Source organism: Brachyhypopomus gauderio, unplaced genomic scaffold (assembly GCF_052324685.1).
Source record: "Brachyhypopomus gauderio isolate BG-103 unplaced genomic scaffold, BGAUD_0.2 sc54, whole genome shotgun sequence".
NCBI lineage: Eukaryota > Metazoa > Chordata > Actinopteri > Gymnotiformes > Hypopomidae > Brachyhypopomus > Brachyhypopomus gauderio.
Window position 1 is genome coordinate 1,153,874 of NW_027506878.1, and position 21,107 is coordinate 1,174,980.

At 41.9% G+C, this 21,107-nt stretch overlaps 2 long non-coding RNA genes across 3 annotated transcripts; both read left to right on the top strand.

Moving 5' to 3' along the window:
• Positions 1-8,128: 8,128 nt before the first annotated feature.
• On the top strand, positions 8,129-9,140 carry LOC143488696 (uncharacterized). 2 transcript variants are annotated; one of them, XR_013124508.1, is made up of 3 exons: positions 8,129-8,468; positions 8,566-8,677; positions 8,751-9,140. It is a non-coding gene; the product is annotated as an uncharacterized LOC143488696 (long non-coding RNA). The 2 variants fall into 2 exon arrangements; XR_013124507.1 differs by having other exon boundaries at positions 8,823-9,140.
• Positions 9,141-12,862: 3,722 nt separating this feature from the next.
• On the top strand, positions 12,863-14,165 carry LOC143488799 (uncharacterized). Its single transcript, XR_013124532.1, has 3 exons — positions 12,863-13,205; positions 13,369-13,465; positions 13,595-14,165. It is a non-coding gene; the product is annotated as an uncharacterized LOC143488799 (long non-coding RNA).
• The last annotated feature ends 6,942 nt before the right edge of the window (positions 14,166-21,107 follow it).

A 21,107-nucleotide genomic window follows, 5' to 3' on the forward strand; every position in this document is an offset into this window, starting at 1 on the left:
TGGAGAGGAGGAGAGTCCCCCCCCCGTATACTCAGAAGAGGAGAGCGAGGGTGAGGCTAGCGGCTTCCCACCGTGTCTGCAGCTTCTCGGAAGAGGAGGAGGTCAGCCCCCCCACTCGACCCCCACCGAGCACCACAGTGCGGAGGAAGAGATCAGCCCTCCTTTACTCGGCCCCTACCGAGTATTACGGTGAGGGAGAGGAAGACGTCAGCCCCCCTTCATCCGTTTACTCGGCCCCTACCGAGTATTACAGGGAAGAAGAGGAAGTCAGCCCTCCTCCATCCGTATACTCGGAGTCCACCGAGTATTATGGTGAGCAGGAGGATGAAGTCAGCCCCCCTCCATCCGTTTGCACACCGCCCTCGGAGCACAACAGCGAGAGCGAGGAGGAGGACAGCGTCTCTGGGTGGTCTGAGCTGACAGTCCAGTCTGAGAAGGGGTTCCCAAGTGGAGTGGACGTTCCTCGTGCCCCCTCTGAGGGGAGCAGTTCATGCTGCACGACCGAGGAGCCGATGTCTCTAGGTCGGGGCGGCTCCGAGGAAGAGGAGGAGATGGAGACCTCGAGGGGCGAGCCAGCGCTGTCCCCGGGAGTGTGAGTGGGCGTTGGTCCAGCCCGCGGCCCGACGTGGGGGTTAGGGGTGCCCAGGAGGCGCAGTTGACAGTAGCCAGCGAGCAGCGTAACGCAAGCCCTCTGGTAGCGCCTCGAAAGGTGACCAAAGCGCCCCGAGAAAAGCAACGCGGCGCACAATCTTCGGGGGAGCTCAGTCCCGAAGGCCGGAGGGACTCCGCCGCCTGTCTCGCCTGCAACCCCAGGAGGGGTCGCGCCACTGCTAGTGCTCTGGCAGGCAGCCAGAATGATTTTGGGGCTGCCTGTGCCTGTTTGTTTGTCCATTCCAATGTTTCCCCCAAACCCCCTTTTTCCTCTTGTGCCCTTTATGTTGAACGTGCCTGTGTGTGTGTTTGTAACTGTGCCCGTGTTTAAAGTATTTTCCCCTGTCTTCCCAGGGAGGGTGTTTTGGAGCTATTCGTGGCAGTTCCCACCATCGGGGGAGACGGCTCTCAGGGGCTCGTGAGTCCAGCGGCTCCGGACCTACCCGTCGGTGTAGGTTCGGGGCTTTCCAACTTCATTGGACACACCAAGAGTAGCGAGCACCTATTTAATGTGCGTTCGCGCAATGCCTCGTGCTCGTCTTTGTCTAAAGCTTCGTGCCTGCGTAAGTGTCGGTTAAAAGTTCTTGCGCTGCCGCGCTGAGCTTCACGTTTTGTGTAAATAAAGTTGTATGTTACATCAGATCTTTGTTCGTCATGCTTGCCTCCTCCGCACATCACAATAAGAAGCAATAAATATAAAGGTGTTGCACAAAAAATATTATGTAAAATATATTTTACATAAAGTAGTGCAGAGAACAACTTTTAAATATTAATAATAAATTTAAAAAATAAAAAAACAACTACCACCAGTGCAAATCAGGGCAATTTGCCTACTGCAACATTATTATTTCAAAAGTGCATCTGCAATGAACAGAGGAGCATTTGTGTGTTTTAATATATATTTATTTTAAAACTTGCTGAGCTAATCTAATAATAGCACCTACTAGGATTGGGCAGTATGATGACTAGTGTAAAACTGTGGCAATATATTAACCATGTGACGTGACGCAACGTGCCAAATATGTACTTTGAAAAATGGGGCATTTAAGACATTTTGCACATCCATTAAAAAGATCTGTGGGCGGGGTCAGCAGTAAGAGCTCACTGATTGGTTATGGAGTGATGACAATTGAGTGTTAGTTGTGAGTCAAGCGAGCTGGTTTCAAAGAAAAACACCACTGCTACAGATAAGCAGCATTTTGGGTTTGTTTCAAATAAAAATGAGAGCCAGCTACCCATATGAGTCAGTGTGTAAGATCTGCTTACAGAAATTCACCGCCAAAGATGGAAACACATCAAACACGCATTCTCATATTAAAACTAAGCACCCTTCAATTAGAATTCGGCAGGTGCTAGAAAAGTCACGACTCCGTTACCACTTTAATTGGAGCTTTTACCAAATGCAAAAAATACAAAAGAGACGATAGAACGTGATTACACTAACAACATCTGAAGTTTCTGCTTATTGTAGGGTGTCTCTAATCAATGAGGATTAAGACCTGCTTATTTAGTGAAAAAGGGGGGTTATGAGGTCTTTTAAAATTTCTTTAATGAGTTTAGGGAAGGGAGTAACTGACGCTATCACTTGCTAGCTAGTAACTACCTTTCTGAAGAGAACTTTTACAGTACAACATATAGTATAGTGCAGTGGCGGACCGTACTTACTGGCCATGGTTCTTCACTAGACAGAGCCAAATGAAAACATGACCATAGTATTAAAACACGTCCACACCACTGTTGTCGTCATCGTGTCTACTATGTGCAACTTACCTACACAAATTCTGCATCATTTAACCACCAATTTCCAGTCAGTTAGAAGTCCAAACATCACATTTTGTTCACAAATATCAGCAAATTATTAATAGCCGAACACGTATCTGTTATAAACATCCTGCGATTCCATCCTTTCCGCTTGTAAAACCTCATGGTATTGCTGGCTAGGAGCTGCTAACTTGCCAACACACGAACTAAAACCTCACGAGACACCAACCACGCAGAACTGATGCATGAGGACCAGCGAGAATACCCTGAGACCATTGGAGCACGCCCCCACCATTGTAATTCAAAATATGATTAGTTGATTAAACTGCCAATCTATAATAAAAGCTCTTCTAATGTAAAAGGCATGGGTATGCGACAGATAAACACTGGGGGATAAGTCCTGGGGGAGGTCCTTTCTCTCTTTTACCTCGAAACAACTGTGTGAAATATTCTGATTGGTTGATTTTTTTTATTTCAGCACTGAGTTTTTTTTCCCAGCACAAACACGAAAAGTGGATTTGAAAGCAGATTTAGAGGAAAAATACAAATTATTGGTGAAGCGTTATTAACATATATTACATATAATAGATAAAGCATCTTTAAGATCAGAGAAGGCCTTGAAGGCCCTGACGGTTCGCCACTGGTATAGTGTTAATTCACCACATATTACCATTATATTACCTGTTTTTTGCCGCCTTTCTTCCTCCACTTTTCTCCTTTTTCTACCCTGGGCACCAGAGGACTTCTGCCTTTTTGACGTCTTTTCGAGGAGATGTCACTCACTCTGTGGTGTCTTTTTCCCCACAGAGAAACAGTAACGAGGTGCGCAGAGCGCGCGGGGGAGGGCGGGTTTGCGCGCGGGTGATAGGTGTCGTGTGTTGTTATTATAATTATTATTAATTTGATTAATATTATTAAACAATGAAATTATGATTATGTGGACTTTGCTTGTTTTCACATTTATTAATTGTTCATTTGTAAAAAAAACAAACGCATGCACGCGAGCGCCCCCCTGAACAGACGGCGACCCTAGCATCTGCCTATATTGCCAGGCTTACTACAATGTGTGCGTAAAGGATATCTCAATAGTTGTAATTTCAATGCATCACCTCTAAGTGTCGCCAAATGACAAACACATTAGAAACATAAGTACGCCTGAAGTGAAAGTGTCGTGGGGGTACGCACTTTGTCACATTCAAATCACATTTAGTACATCTTACAGTTTGCATGAAACATAGGGTACGAAATGTTTTTGTACGTACGCACCGTTAGTACATGAGGCCCCAGGAGAGCTCTTAACCCATGGGGTGTAAATACTTGCCCAAAACATGCTCAAGAATGAGCATAGTATTTTTGTTTCTTTGTTTAACAATTTCTTAAACACAATGAATTAATGACCCCTCTTTGGGCGATACGTGTAATGCCATGAACATATCACACAAGAAATGGTAGACAAGTCTTGGGAAGTGCTACCTACCATCTGAAGATCAGATCAGAATAGAGTCATTTGGAGTGCATGACTCAGGTGACCAGTGTGACCAATCAGGTGTGGCTGTTAACAACCTGATACAGCGTGTGTGGCATGAGTGGATGAGATAAAACCAGTTTCTCAGCGTCATTCAGTAGTGCAGAGGCAGCAATGGGCCTCAAGCAGGCAGGCATGCCCTGTAAAACACAATCAAGAGATTTTGAAAGATATGTAACAGACCTATATTTATATTTAATGCTCTTGGGCCAGAACCCCCACAGCAGTGACCCCTTTATCAGAAACATACAGATGAAATGGCAGTTCATAGTTTGGTCTAGGGCCAGAGGTTAGGTCAGGGCCCCTTTGAGGGATCTGAAGGCATCAGTGCAGGAGATCTACTCAGGATGATCTTTAGAGCAGCATTGTCTCACATTGGTGTCATAATTTGAACAGTCCAGTATCCAATGGCGACAGTAGTTAATCAACTCCAGATAGGAGATGGTACACTGGCATCAATGCAGCTTGGAGGCTGATACCTTGAAAGCTCACTCAGTGAGGTGGTTTAACAGAGACACAGAACCTTGTTTACAGGCAGAGCCATCAGTGGCTGAGAACGTGTCTGCATAGCTGATAACAGCACAGTCAGGAGAGGTCCGTGCAGCCAGGTCCGTGCAGCCAGGGCTAGAAAAAAAAAAAGCTGGATTTGATCATGGATGAAATCAATGATCTACGCGTGAAGTTGGATCAGTTGGGAGACCGCTGACTTAAGGGGAGTTTGTGTGCTCAAACACTCAAGGACGAACTCCTTGCTAAATTCTTCATTCATGATTATCCGCATTGGCACCCAAACAAATTTCTCCCAGAAGGTCGTCGTCTTGGTTACCTGCTCCTACCCCCACACAGAGACTGTCAGAGATGGCTCTCGCCTTCCACCGCGAACTTTGACACAAAGACTGTGTGCCAGGCTACTGGCTACCCCCTCCCTTTCTGAATGAATCATGCCTCTCTCTGCTTGACTGTCTGTGTTATCAAATGCGTGTATGTGCTATGGGGATATTTTGCATGTACACAGACTGCTGTCCTGTTTGTGAGAATAATCTGTGGTCATATTTTTTTGTCTCCTCCTAATGTTATCTCTCTATGTTTCTCCCTAATCTGTACGGCAGCGCCCAAAGCGTGGCCACTCTAGGTTCTCGGTGATTTACTGGGGAAAACTGAATTTCCTACTCATGGGATCAATGAAGTTTGTCATTATCATTAGTTTATCATTAGTTCTGACTGAGGGTCACAGACAGTAAATCATAAACTCCCTTACAGTAGGTGAGTTTGCCCATTCAGTAGGTTATTCATTGTAATACTAATATGCATAGCGGTCACAACTGCCATGCTTATGCTTACTTTTCGTTTGACTGGAAGTTTATTTGGAAACAAAGATATATATATTGCTGCAAACAATTAAGCTTCAAACTATTTTATTATGAATTCATTTGTTTTCAGATTCAAATCAATTAGTGTAACACTCATATTTAACATAATTTGTGTAACTGGCAAGGCGGGCTGGACGCGAGTGCGGATATTCAGGAGATTTCATAAGAAAACAAACAAAACTACACAAAGCACATAGATAGGAAACAAAGATGAACCAAACACTAACCAGGTGGCTATTCCATGAAGCGAGCTAACTCAGTAAGCCAGGCTTTTTAAGACAAGCCTGGCTCATTTTACTCAAAGTCGGTTCCACGAAAAAGGCTAGACTTAAGCCTCGCTCAATTACTACAGCAACATATATGTTTGAACAAACCTGCTCTGTACCAGGCTAGAGTTGAGACTTAGCTTAGCTGGACCACTTTTATTGGCTGAGCAGTGTGATGTCATAGTCTCGCCATCCGGGAAACTGAATCGAGGAACAAGGTTCCGCTGCAGTTCTATCCATTAAATTGCTGTGGATGTAGCATCATATCATATCATATTTTTATACATTTAATGGAGTACTGTAATGATTGCAGGTTATTATTATTATTAAAATTGTATAATTATATTTCCAAATGCAATTTATATTTCAATCTTTAGTTATCAGTGAGGGTTCTGCACATTTCAGTGTATTGGTTTAATCTTAAATTCAGGTCAGTGTAAGATGGAATACAATGTCTAATCGTTATGGTCCATAAACACACATTAGCATAAACTCTATATCACAAAAAATACAATTCTTTGTACCTGAGTATTAATAATAACTGAGTAATTTAGGTGAAGATACTTTTAGGTATATATTTATCCCCATACTTCATCTTTTGTGTTCAAATTACAAGCAAATCATATCACTCTGCAATTCACATATGTTCAGTATAAATAATGTAAATGTGTGGTTAACTTAATGGTGCAAAAAGGAAATGGACACAGACAACTACCTTACCAAGATTTTCATACAGGTGATACAAATAATCCAAAATGTAGGCTATAAAAGAGCAGCTAACAGTGAAGGCTGAAGGCTGATTGACCATGGCATGCCCATTTGTAGAGAATCCAGTAGATGAGGGAGCGTGTGTAGTGTGCAGAGCATTCATGCTACCAGCATAAGATGTTACCAACATCTTAGTAAGGCAACGGTCTGCTGCGAAATTCAAAAGGTTTGTCTTGCGCTTAAGCGCTTCCTTAATATATTCATAAAATTCCTTGGTCACAGAGGCATCCTTCCCATAAAAGAAGCCTTTTTCAGAACAGCTGGTATGTATTCATGAGAACAGGCTCACGCATTGAGCGTGAGACACACGCATTTGACTGTTTTCACACGCTCTCACGCCACACTTTCGATATCTCACGCTGAAAAAAATCCAGTTTATTTACCTCTGATCCACATCTGTGATTCAACGAGTTACTAGTTCGCTCTGGCGCCAACCACCGGCGATCGATAGATCGCGATATAACACTTAACTTGTGTCCATTTTTCTCCAAGTATGTCTCGCTGCAGCCTGCAGGAAGGCGGAGTTGGACATCCAACCCCGCCCACATCCAACTCCACCCTCTAATGCGCTCTCGTGCGCCAACCCACTACTTCTTCATTCGAGAATAACTGTGTGGTACTTGAAAATATGCATAATAACTCACAAGTGTTCAAGAGACACGTTGTTGCGCTTAATTTACACATACCTCGTTTACTTTGTGTATCGTTCCACGTTATTTTTATATTATTATTGGGTGGCGAACGTAAAATGTTGACGGGGGGATGTAAATGGACACAAATTAAGTATTATATCGCAATAGATCGATCGCCGGTGGTTGGCGCCAGAGCGAACTAGTAACTCATTGAATCATAGATGTAGATCAGAGGTAAATAAACTAGATTTTTTTCGGCGTGTGAAATCGGAAGTGTGGCGTGAGAGCGTGTGAAGACGGTCAAATGCGTGTGTCTCACGCTCAATGCGTGAGAGTTGGCAACTTTGCTACTATAAGTACACAATTAAAATGGTAATGTTTACTGATAATGTTGGTGATAGAGAAGGGGTATGTTGGTAATGTTGATAATGGAGAAGGGGTGTAATCAGGGCTTAATTTGAGCCGTATCCTGCCGGAACAGGATCCGGGAACTCTTTCATTTTGAAGGGTGCGTTCCGGGAACTGTCTGCCTCGATCCGGTAACTTTCAAGCCTACTAATTATAAGTTATGAAGAAATCTGTTTGCATTGAACCAATTAATTGAACAAATAATTCTATAAAAGACATTTTTAAACACAAGATCCACATTCCTAAATCACATAAGAGCTCTCCTTTTTAGCGATGCCTTTCCGTGTCTCCCCTATAAAGCTAGTTATACTTTCGTGAGTGACCGTAGCGCGACTCCGCACACCTCGCGCGCGTCACATTCTTTGCAGTGTCCTCCTGAAACGATATGTGGTAGTTATAAAGAAACACCCCTCAAACTCAGGGGAAGGAACATTTACCTGACCAATTTTAATGTTGTATTGTGTTTCAGATTTGAAAAGTGCTGGAATTTAGGCTAAAGTACTTGAAAATGCACTTAAAATGCACTTCTGCACTTAAAACACTTATCAAACACACGTAAATAGTTCTGGAAGTTCTGTTTACTGGGAGAAAAAACAGTCCGAGTTTCGAACGTAACATAGGCGTGGCTTCGGACTTGAGAAGAGGGTGGAGTTGGATGTGGGCGGGGTTGGATGTCCAACTCCGCCTTCCTGCAGGCTGCAGCGAGAGGCTTCTCTTTTACGTTCGCCAATCCCCCCCACTCAACAATTTCCACTCGCCACCTCCTCCAGGTTAAAATCTCACTCTAAGCGAACGTCAAAAGTTGGCAACCCTGTGAGAAGTAGTGTTGGTTTGATCAGTAACTTGGAGTTAAATGTATATGATTTAACAGACGCTCTTATCCAGAGCACTTACCAACGTGCTTTGCATTCATCTTGATCAACTATTTCATGCTAAAATTAATTCAATTCAAAACGCATTCAATTCTCCAGGATTTCCAAATGTTATTGATGCTATAGACTGCACTCACATCTGGATAAAGGCTCCATCTGGACCCATGGAGGCAGACTATGTGAATCAAAAATCATTTCACATCATCACTGTACAAGTACATGCAAGTTTTGCCTACCCAACAGAAATTTTAAAGCATGTCAGTCCATGGGTTTGAACAACTTCACCCTTTGTCACTTTTGCCATTGTTCTAGATGGTTTGCACCAGCAAATATCTATTTTCCAACACTGAGGCAAAATGGTCTGGCTCGGTGCATGATTCACGAATATTTTGTGCCTCCTCACTGGCACAGAGGTTTGTCCAAGGTAAGAATACTCCAACCACACAAAATAGTGCAGATTTGGCCTCAGTGTTTAACTCTACTCCTTATAATCGTAGGTGCTTTTCCTGGCTTACTGCTTGGGGATAGGGGTTACCCCTGCCAACCTTTTCTTCTTACCCCATATGCAGACTCTACAACAGATGCAGAGAGGAGGTTCAATCGTGCACATTCCAAGACAAGGGCATGCATTGAGATGGCATTTGGACAGTTAAAGAACAGATTTAACTGCTTGTGCCATCTCAGTCACCCCTGAGAGAGCCTGTGATATCGTAGCAGCCTGTGCAGTTTTGCACAATGTGGCAATACTGCAGAAAGAAGCGATGCCAAGAGTGCAGTTGGAGCAACAGGAAGACAACATTTTAACTGCAGACCACATGGATGGTAGAGCTGTGAGGGACATGTGTGCAAACACTTACTTTGGTTAATGGAATATTTTGTTTGTATTGGTTCATTAACACAATATATTATTAACACAAAAATTTTTTGGAAAGAGACATTTTTTGATTGTCTTGCTCAGCCTGTGGACAGAAGAAACTTTGATTTACTTAGCTTGCAAAAACAAGCATATTAAAGTGAGACATTTTTGCAAATACTCACATTTTTCTACATTTTCTTTATTTCAAGCTCCAATTTCCAATTTATTTTATTTTTATTTTGTATTGCAGATCTGCTTTTTTACATTCTATTTCTTGGATAAATAGACATATTACAATAGACAAAAGTACATTTTGTAGATCTCCCGAATCTCGGATTCCTTCAAGACAGAAGTATAGTCAAGATTGAGAAGTATTTATACATGTTGAACTGCATAACTACTACTCACTTGTTCTCTGGACGTGGAGGCCTGAGGGTCTTCACTCTGTTCTTCCATTTCCTTTAAACACAACACAAATCATGAGATCACACAGCACATTAACAGACAGATACTCAGACACACACGCCTTACAGCTGGCCTTTCTGTACAGGCAGACACTGTGTCAAAAGGTATTAAGTTAGCTCTTCTAAAAAAGGTTTGTAGATGTGAATGATTTAAAATAAATAAAAAGTATAAAAGAATATTGGAAAATTAATTGAGTAAATTGAATGTTTTAAATAAAAAGGTTTTAGAGTTTTAATGATGAACAAAAATGTCACGTAGGGCTACGTCCCCCTCTTCTAGCTGTAACCTCGGTCCACTGTTCCATGTGCCTGTGTTTTCCTTGTCTGTTGATCCCGCCTTGTTATCTGTTGTCATGGTTTCCCTCTGTCTGTCACTCCCATGTCGTCAGTGTTTCCACCTGTGTCTTGTTAGTTCCATGCATTTATATATAGTCCCCCCATTTCGTTCATGCTTGTTTTGTGTTACGCTGCCGTGTTGTTCCTAGTTCCATGAGTGAGTATGCCCATCTACCTTTCGTATTCGATTGTCCTCCCGTTATGACCTATGCCTGTCCTTACGACCGTGATTGTGGAATTCCCCTTCATAAATCTCGCTCTTCTCAGTGTTTGTGTTCGCCTCCTCGCTCCGCAGCGTATGCAGCATTACAAAAAATTGTAAAAATATATTTTGTACAAATGTCATGGTTGTAACGGGCATGAAAATCTGTCACCTTTCGGCGAAATTCGCCGTTTTGAAGTTGAAAAGGGTGACCTACGTGAATCGTGTAGATCCGAGGAGTTTTTTTTTTTTTTTTTTGGGGGGGGGGGGGGGGGGGTTCGGGAGATATTTTATATATATATATTTTTTATTATCATATTGACTTATGATAAGCAAACAAAGCACTTCCGAAATCGACAATTTCAATGACACAGTGGCAAGCAATTCCTGCCCAGAACTATCATAGAGGCCAAATTGCGTTTCAATCATACAAACGTTCTTCATTCATGTTGTGGCACAGGACCTAGTGCTGTCTACACCGGCAGAAGAGACAAGGCAGAAGAGCGTACATTTACCACTACATTTACCAGATCATACATTTACCACTACATTTACCACATCGTACATTTACCACTACATTTACCAGATCATACATTTACCAGATCATATATTTACCACTACATTTACCACATTGTACATTTACCAGTGGATTTAATTGGGTGATTAATGGTTTCAATCGTTTTCATATTTTGCAGTAAATCAAAGTTACTGCCGTTCGCTACAGCGTTGAACACTGTCAGAGCCACAAGCTCTTGTGATAAATAGGTAGATAGATAGGCCTATTAAGTTCGTGTCAACCCCGTGTAGTTAACGGTGACATAAAATAAGAAACAAGATTTTTTCTAGTGTGTCTGTAGTTGTAACTGGTGAATCCATGGACGTGTGAGGATAACATTCACGCCAGGGCTGAAAAGGATGAAGATGAAGGTGTAAACTCTTGTCAATTGAGTCTACCCTGTGCTTTAGCCCATGTTCAATAAAAACACGTGAACCCTGGTATTTTTACTCTCATTTTCGCCGCTGATGTTATTTATTGGTTCATTAAGACGTAATGGTTTTGACTGAGCCATCTGGAATGGCGAAAGCGGGCTTCTCGCGTTTACGGATCTGACTCCACAAGACAGGTCAATATTTTTCAGCGCCACATTATCGTGAGAGAAGATGGCGGAAGAGTGTGTCACAAAAGGCTTGCCATGTGAAAGCTACGAAGCTGTTGCTATTATGTTGCTATTATTTTTAGTCGTTTCTGTAGCTTCTGTCACCGTTTTGCTACATTCACAAAATGTAGCTACTACTCGCTTGGCCTGGAGTTCGCGGTATTTTTACTATTTTACTATTATGGGGCCGTACTATTGCCATACCCCTCTGGCATCACCCGTTGCTGCTGTACACTAGCGTGCGCACCCCCCCAAAGACACCTGTCACCGTATCAGCAGCCCCCCCCCCCCCCCCCCCCCCACTGTCTTCTCACCTTTTTGACCCCTGACCCATTTTCATGCCTGTTGTAAAATAAGCAAAACATAAGTTAAAGGAAGGTGTGCTGTAAAACACGGCCAAACATGTCCACCTGTCTAAAAAATACCTTTTCATCACTTCACAATGATAAGCTTAGAAATGCACTTCAACTGGTTGTGAAAAGTGATTCCCATCTCTCCTACACAACTGATTACAATCACATGCTGTTGTGACCAGTCTTGTTACCTGCAGAAGCAATGTGGCAGGTTCACTAAACCTAATAAACTAAAACTAAACCTTAATATGCTTTTTCACATTTTGCATATGTTGAGGGCTGGGCCATTTACAGACAGAACAGAAATTCGTTAATATCAATATTCCTGTCTTTGTCTTTCTCCACCCTCTTGTCTGGTCCCTTGACTTCCTCATTCGGCCAAAAAAATGTCTATCAGTAAAATGGCGACATGGAATTTTCCATCACAATTCCCCCTTTTTGTACTTCCCAGTACAAACATTATATTAATCAACATCAAAACATTATAAACTCAATTATGAACTCTAGAACGATATAGAATCAAACGGGCGGACTGGGGAGAAAGTGGCCTAAGTTCCTGACAGACTGGCCCACTACATTATATATATATATATATATATATATATATATATATATATATATATATTCTACTATATTATATATATTCTGTATATATATATTCTGTATGTGTGGGTGTGTGTATATATACTGTATATGAATCTATACATGGCACGTAGTGTATATGACAGCTTTTATTGTCATATGGACAATATTACTTCCAGCAATAATATGATTACAAAGCCACATATTGGCATAACAAAATGACAAAATACAGGAGAAAAACAACTGGAAAGCTACCGCCTTTACATTTCGTAGTTTGTTTAGACCCTGGCTTAGACTGCTCCATCTTTACGGCAATGCTGACTTATATTTTCACGTTTCAGTAGTGTGAACCGTGTGGTGGAGGGATCACATGATGAGTTAGACCCTCAGCAGTGTCAGTGTGCAACTGGCATCTCTCTCTTGACTTGTCACTCGTGGGATACAAATCAGTGTTGTGCGTGAATGAGTTCAAAAGAACGCGTTCATTGAACACGCTCGTTTTCTCGTGAGCGTTGAACTGAACGCAACAATTAGTTCACATTATGTGTCATGAATGGCAGACATCACTGTAAATGAACGTTGGAATTTGTTTTCCATTGAAACTGAGTGACATCTGTTTTCTCTTTTGAAACGCAACAAGAGAACGTTCCTCCCTCCTGTATTCTCTGTGGTACCGCTTCAATCATGTATCACCAGACAGAAATGGTTTGACATTGTGTGCGCAATGCATTGCGGGCAACGTGGTGTCCGGCTAAGAATAGTTAACATACTGGCTAATGAATAACATACTGGCTTCCGCACAACGTTACCCGTGGTGAATTGCAGCAGAGTGGGGTAGGCATAGCAACGCCGCGGGCAACGACGAGAGCGAGGAGGGCTGGAGGAGCGAAAAGAGGGAGAGAGAGAGAGAGAGAGAGAGAGAGAGAGAGAGAGAGAGAGAGAGCAATGACAAGAGTGAGAGACAAGAGTGAGAGAAAGCGCTGCAATAAAAAAAACCCACAGGTATACAGGGCAGGAAGCTTAAACCACACACTGAAACTGGAAATGCTGAAGCTAACTTAATGATTATTGAGTCAAATCAGTTTTCCTAAATTGAACTTGTGTGAACATGGTTTGAACTTTGAGACATGACCTTTCAAAGACGGTGAAAGTTTCACTATTGCAGCAGGAAGAAGAGGTGATGCTCTGTATAGAAATGTGTGTTCATAACAGACAGCAGCCAATGAAACTGTTCAACCGAATGAGAATTTTCTTCCTCAGAGGTAAGTGATCACATCCCGAAGTGAGAGAGGGTTACTGTTACTGGGAGTTACTGTTTCCCAGGTGCATAATGTGATAAGAATGTAGACTTTGTGCATGTCTGTGAGACTTATCTATGTAAATCTACGCAGCTGAAAAACTCGTTTTTCTACACACTGCTCTCTTCTCGATGTCTCCCTCACCTCAACTCACCTCAACTCACCTCACCTCAACTCACCATCACTAAGCTCTGCATTGTACGTCATCAAAGGCTACACAGAAATTAGGAACATTGCTGTGTAGTGGGATACAAGTCTTTCTTCAAAAACTACAATGCTTTCAAGTTTCATGCTTGTCGTCGTCATTTACAGTAATAATGGGACTTTGCTGGACCTTTTATACTCAGTAAACTCCCTCACTGTCAAAAATACTATTGTGTCATAAAATGACATTTCAGAAAGTGAGCAGGTCCATTGACTGAGCTTCATTAGATAAATAAATCGCTCACATGCACAAAATTTTGGAAACTTGAGTTGAAATTTGTCACTTTATGATGAATCATTGAACTAGATAGCTAGTTAATATAATTGATATTTTTGCTGTATACTAATGTTATGTTCCTACCTGCCAGCTAGCGTTAGCTTCACAAGCTAGATAGCCAATAGGCAAACAAAGTAGCTAGTTGGCTAAACTAGGGCTCCACACCAGAAAAAAAAATCACAAAAAAAAACCCATTATACATCAGCAATCTCCTGCTTTATGTCATGGTACATTTTATACACTTAGCAATTTTAATCAATTATTAAATAATAATTTAATTATTATTATCAATAATTATGATTATTATCAATAATTAAATCAATTATTTTTCCTGTTTTGGTTATATTAATTTATATCTCATTTTTACATCTTAAAATATTCAATAAAATGCAATGCTAACACAAGTCACATCTACCAAGGGTGGCATAGGGCTAAATCCCCAGACATTATTTTGTACTAGGGATGTCCCGTTCCGATCTCAAAGAAACACAGGAGTAAACAAAGGAGTCAGAACGTGATTATAATGTCTGCTGTGTGTTACTTCATATTAGGAAGCAATACAAGTCCAACAGCGAGGTGTAATGTCTGCAATATGAGTGTTTCACAGGGTGGTAGTAGCAGATCTGCATTTAATACTACAAATAATACCTAAAAAATAAACATTTAACAGAATATAGCAAGTTCGTTCAGACAACTCAGTTAAAGGCTGGACCTAAGCAATCTACGCTATCAGTAAGTTTTAAAAGAAAAGAAAAGTTCTCTCAAGACAGCGCTATGCCAAGAAGATCACAGAGAAGGTCACTGACTTAATTGCTTTGGATGACCAGACGATCGCTGTGGTAGAAAATACAGGTTTTCGGCGTCTTTAAGGGCGTACTCACACTAGGGTCTGTGATCCGGGCATGGTTCCCTGCCGAAGCACGGTTCGTTTGGCTAGAGTGAGCGCTCCAACCGTGCCCGGGCCCGGCCCAGTTAATCGTGCTCGGGCCCGCTTGAAGAGGTGGGCCAGGGCACGATTCATGTGGACTCGGGCACGGTTTGCTTCTAGTGTGAGCGCTATCCGTGCCCGGGCCCGCTTGGTGCCTCGTGTGATTGGTTCATTTTGCCGTTACTCAAACATAACATCAGTGATGCGACGCTCACATTAAACAGTCACGGCGGCAAAGCGATTAGCATACAATCGTTGTGTTAAATTATCGATAAATCTGTGCTTGCACCGTGTTTCTGCACTCCCAAAACGACTCCAAAAATACAATAAAAAGAGAATTGGCAACGCCATGGTGTTGTGCGAGCGCGCTTTTTTTCCAAATAAAGTGGCGTTGTGATGACGTAAGCATCCTCGGGCCGGCTTGATGAAGTGAGTGCAGGCCAGAGGGGGAGTGGGGAGGGGGGATAACCGGGCCCCAGCACGGAACCAGCAAACCGTGCCTAGTGTGAGTACGCCCTTAGAGCTTTTTTTATGATCTGCCATCACGACACTACATTTCAGAAACGGCCCTGCCAGAGCTTTACACAAAGGTTAGTGACCACCTGCGAGGTCTTATCAGATGTGACTGCTATTGGCTTTACCACAGACGTTTGGAGCTGTGATGTTTCGCCGATTTCATTCCTTAGCCTCACTGCACAATGGATTGACTCCGCTTTCAACTTAAAGCATGCGGTATTGCATGATCAGTTTCACGCATCTCATACAGCGGAACATGTAAAACAAGCAATCGATGAGATGTTGAACACTTGGGAGTTAGAGGAGCAACGGGTTCATGTTATTTTGCGTGACAATGCAAGAAATATGAAAGGGGTGATCTAGGGGTACAAAAATGTGTGCCGCATCACACATAGGCTTTACAGACAGAACAGAAATTTGTTAATATCAATATTCCTGTCTTTGTCTTTCTCCACCCTCTCGTCTGGTCCCTTGACTTCCTTATTCGGTCAAAAAAATGTCTATCAGTAAAATGGTGACATGGAATTTTCCATTACAATTCCCCCTTTTTGTACATCCCAGTACAAACATTATTATATTAATCAACATCTGGTTGTACACGAGGGGCTGCTTTCTCAGCACAGCATCACAGACACACTAGCTAACGCAAGGAAGATTGTAGGTCATTTTAAGCACTCACCACAGGCCTACGGACATCTGGAGAATATTCAGTTTGATATGAAAACACCACCCAGGCGCCTACAATAATAATAATAATAATAATAATAATAATAATAATAATACATTTTATTTAATGGCGCCTTTCAAGTCACTCAAGGTCACCTTACAACTCACATTAAAATAACAATAAACAGTAAGCCCATACAGAGAATATATAAACAATCCACTTTGTAAAAAAATACAATAAAATAAACACAGTCAATTAAATGAATAAGCAATTTTAAAAATGAGTTTTTAAAGCAGATTTAAACTCTGCGATTGAATCCAGCATCCGAATATGATAAGGTAGTGAATTCCAAAGGTTAGGTGCAGCATGAGGGAAAGCCCTAGAACCCACTGTGCTAAGCTTAATGACAGGAAGTGCCAATAAGCGTGCTGATGAATACCGCAGAGAACGGGGTGGGGTGTATATCTGAAGGAGATCTGCTAAATAGCCAGGAGAGAGGTTATGTAGTGCCTTAAAAGTTAAAAGCAAAATTTTAAACTGAATCCGCTCCAACACAGGAAGCCAGTGCAGCTGAATCAACAGAGGTGTAACATGATGAAAAGATTTTGAGCGTGTAATAATTCGTGCTGCAGAATTCTGAACTAGCTGGAGTCTGTGAATAATCTTTTTAGGAATGCCTACCAAAATTGAATTACAGTAGTCAATGCGCGATGTAACCAGAGCATTAACTAAAACCTCTGCTGAGTATTGTGTTAAAATAGGACGTAGTCTGGAGATATTTCGCAAATAATAAAAGGCAGTCCCAGAGACCTTGCTGATATGATCAGAGAAAGAGAGTGTACTATCTAAAATAACACCAAGACTCTTAACCTGCGTAGAGACACGTATAGTGATTCCAGCAATGAGAAGAGAACAAGGTGAAACTTTTGAGATAGTGGACTTAGAACCCACAAGAAGTACCTCAGTCTTACTGTTGTTGAATTTTAAGTAGTTCCTTGTCATCCATAAGTGTAGATCATGGATACAGGCAGTAAGTGAATCCAAAGTAAGAACAGAGGCTGATTTGCTGGACACATAGAGCTGTGTATCATCAGCATAACAGTGAAAATGAATCCCATGATATCGAAAAATATTGCCAAGAGGAAGAAGATATATAATAAATAAAAGTGGCCCTAATACTGAACCCTGTGGTACACCGTGACAAACTCTGGAAGTCTCTGATCGAGAATCCTGAATTTGAACAAATTGTTTTCTATCAGCAAGATAGGAGACAAACCATTGATATACAGTGCCACAGAGGCCAATACCAGCCAGCCGATCCAAAAGAAGCTGATGTGATATTGTATCAAAGGCTGAACTGAGGTCGAGAAGAATTAAAATTGAAACCAAGCCTGAATCAGCAGCACGGAGAAGGTCATTAGTGATTTTGACCATAGCTGTCTCTGTACTGTGTTTAGGACGAAAACCAGATTGAAACTGTTCAAAAAGATTATTGTCATCAAGGTAAGCTTGAAGTTGAGCTGCAACTACCTTCTCAAGAATTTTAGAAATAAATGGTAGGTTCGAAATAGGGCGATAATTATTTAAATCATTGGGCTCCAGACCAGGTTTTTTTAAAATTGGTCGAATCATAGCAACTTTCAGTGCAGGCGGAACTATAGCTGCAGTCAAGGAAGAATTAATAATTAAGGTTATCAGAGAAACAATAGAAGGTAAACAAGCTTTAACTAAAGTTGTAGGAATAGGATCCAGGTTGCATGTGGAGTTATTTGATTTTGAAATAAGTTCATAGATGTGACTTTCGGTTGGAAGACAGAAATCACACAGAACAGTTGATGGAGACAGATTCATAACACTCACTAGTGGTGAACTAGACTGCATACCATTATCAGAAATTAGCTGCTTATGGATTTCAGCAATTTTAGAATTAAAAAACTTCAAAAAAACAGAACATTGTTCAGTTGAGTTATTACTGCTCATATTTATATCGGAAGGTTTGAGTAATCTTTTCACTGTGCGGAAAAGAGTTTTAGTGCTCCCTGCATTTATGCCGATAATGTTCGCATAATAATTCGTTTTTGAGTGCATTCTTATAATGGAGTACATGATCAAAATACATTTGTTTATGAATTAAAAGTCCAGTCTTAGAGTATAGTCTCTCTAGTTGTCGACCTTTTGTTTTTAGCTGATGTAGCTCTGAGGTGTACCATGGAGCACTATGTGTAAATGAAACAACCCGCGTTTTCAACGGAGCTACAGCGTCCAATGCAAGGGATAGACTATTGTTATAATAGTCCACTAGATCAGTAGGTGAGACAGTAGATGGATAAGAGGATTCTGAACCAATGAAACTTAAAAGATCTTCAGGATTAACATGACGAATGTTGCGATAGGATATTGTACGGTTCACCCTTGATTTACCAGATAATAAGTTGATGTTAAATAGCACAACTTCATGGTCCGAAATGGGTAATTCAGTAGAAGTTATATTATATGGTATGATGCCAGAACAACAGACCAAGTCAAGTATATGTCCCTTATTGTGAGTACAAAAATTGATATACTGTGTTAAGCCAAAACAGTCTAACATTGCTTTAAAATCTTTAGTAAGCAGAAGATCAGCATCATCGAAATGAACATTAAAATCTCCAGTTAAAATGACATTAGGAGATAATGCACTAAGTGTAGTTAAAACTGTTGAAAGTTCATTGATAAAAGTACTTGGTGATTTCGGAGGTCTGTACAGGACAGCTATAATGGTAGGTATAGGTCCACAAAGTTCAAAAGCCAAAAGTTCAAACGAGGACTGTTCAGGTACAGAGACTGGTCTTACTTTCAAACTCTCGCGATAGATCAGCGCAAGACCGCCGCCTTTACCAGAAGAGCGAGGTTTGCACATATGAACAAATCCAGGTGGAGTTGCTGAGTTGAGGTGGAAATAATCATTCTCTCGCTGCCAGGTTTCCGTCAAACAGAAATAGTCCAGGTTATTGTTCGTGATAAAATCATTAATCAAGAGGGCTTTGTTGGTAATGGACCGAATGTTATAAAGAGCAAACTTAAAACAAGTCACGTATGCACTCACAAGTGCTCTAGGTATTGGCATTAGCACACCATGATCCACACACCGGTTAGAGCTCCTCTGATGCCGCTGTCGCGAAGACCAAAGTGCACAAATAGTTCCAGGATTTCCACCACTAAAACTGAAATTTCGGCGAGATCCGCGATGAACATATCTTGAACGCCGAAGAACATCACGATGTATTCCGAGTTCAGTTGGAAGTTCATAATTAGCCCGAAGTCGATACAGTTCCTCAGGTGAGTATTTCAGTCGATTTGTAGTGGCAACGGGGGACAGCATTGTAAAAAGTACAATCCAAAACATAATTTTAAAGTTTGCCATGTTTTTTGACTGGGATTCAATCAGCAGCAATGATAAAATAAAACAATTATTCAACACCCCGGTGAGCAGCGGCAGCCACAAGCGCCAGCGTTCACTCACTCGCCAAAAACTCAAGTTAGATGTGCAAGTTAGATGTAACAGCACCCACTACATGATGCAGAGCCTCTTGAAGCAAAAGGACCTGAGGGAGAGAGGACGGTTGAGAGGGATTTGAGGCATGGAAGTCTCATTAGAGGGATGGGTCGAGGATGTCATCAGCTAACACCCAGCTTGAAGGAAGCTTCAAGCAGTAGGAGACAAGGTTAACTTGCTGCAGAACCAGGAAGGGATCAATATAACATTGCTGTAGTCTTCTTCCTCTTGTTGGAGCTTATCCGATTACAGCTTTTGCCTCCGTATTGCTCATTGTAGCCGAACGTGAGCTCCCTCCCATGTCTGCTCACTCTGCCTAAACCAGTTCTCAACTGCTGAGACTTCAGAGGGTTCACCTGACCAGGAGAAGAGGAGTGGCTGAAATCCCAGAATACACTGGAAGGGGGTGAGTCCTGTAAAGGTATGGGTTAAGGAATTCTGGGCATACTCGGCACAAAATGGCTCCAGCCCCCCTGGGGCTTGATAGGACCTCAAGAATGTCCCTTGTTCTTGGTTTAGGCGTTCTACTAGGCCATTAGATTGCGAATGGTAGCCCGAGATCAGACTCACCAAGATTTTCAACAGTTTACAAAAGGCTTCCCAGACTCACAAGGTGAACTGGGGACCCCTGTCTGACACAATGTCCTTGGGATTGCCATAGTACCAAAACATATACTGAAAAATCACCTCAGCGCTTTCTAGGGCTGTTTGGAGTTTGGAAAGGAGAATACGTCTGCAACCCTTAGAAAAACAGTCTATAACCACAAGGATGCATGTATTGCCCTGAGATGGGGGTAAATCAACCACCAAGTGCGACCAGGGGTGTTTGGGAACTGGCAAAGGCACCAGCATCCCCTCTGGCAGCTGGCGAGGGGATCTAGTTTGAGCACAAACATCATACGCAGAGACAAATTCAGTTACATCTTCGGACAGCCCTGTTCACCAGTATTTGGTTTGTACAAGTGATCATATGTGGCAACCACCTGAGTGTCCTGCATACATCGAAGCATGCACTTTCTTTAATACACTGGGATGCAAGGAGGCAGTGACATACAGCTTACCCGGAGGAGTCGGTCGGTGGGGGATCCCTGCGCCTGTGACATTTGAGAGTCAAGATCCCATTGTATTGGTGCTACAATCATCACAGGAGGAATAATGGGTTTGGGAGCTGGATTGTCTACACGCAATGGTGTGTCAAATATGGAAAGGGCATCCATTTTACCATTCTTGGAACCAGGACGAAAGGTGATTGTTTAGTTGAATCGTGTAAAGAAAAAGAACCATCTAGCTTGTCTAGCATTGAAACACTTTGCAGATCTGATATATTCCAGGACTTTATGGTCGTAATGATCTGAAATGGATGAAGGACCCTCTCTAACCAGTGATGCCACTCTTCCAGGGCTGATTTGACAGTCTCAAAATTCCTCACAGCACAAGAGTCTCCATGAATGGAAAGCGCAGGGATACAACTTGGCAGGA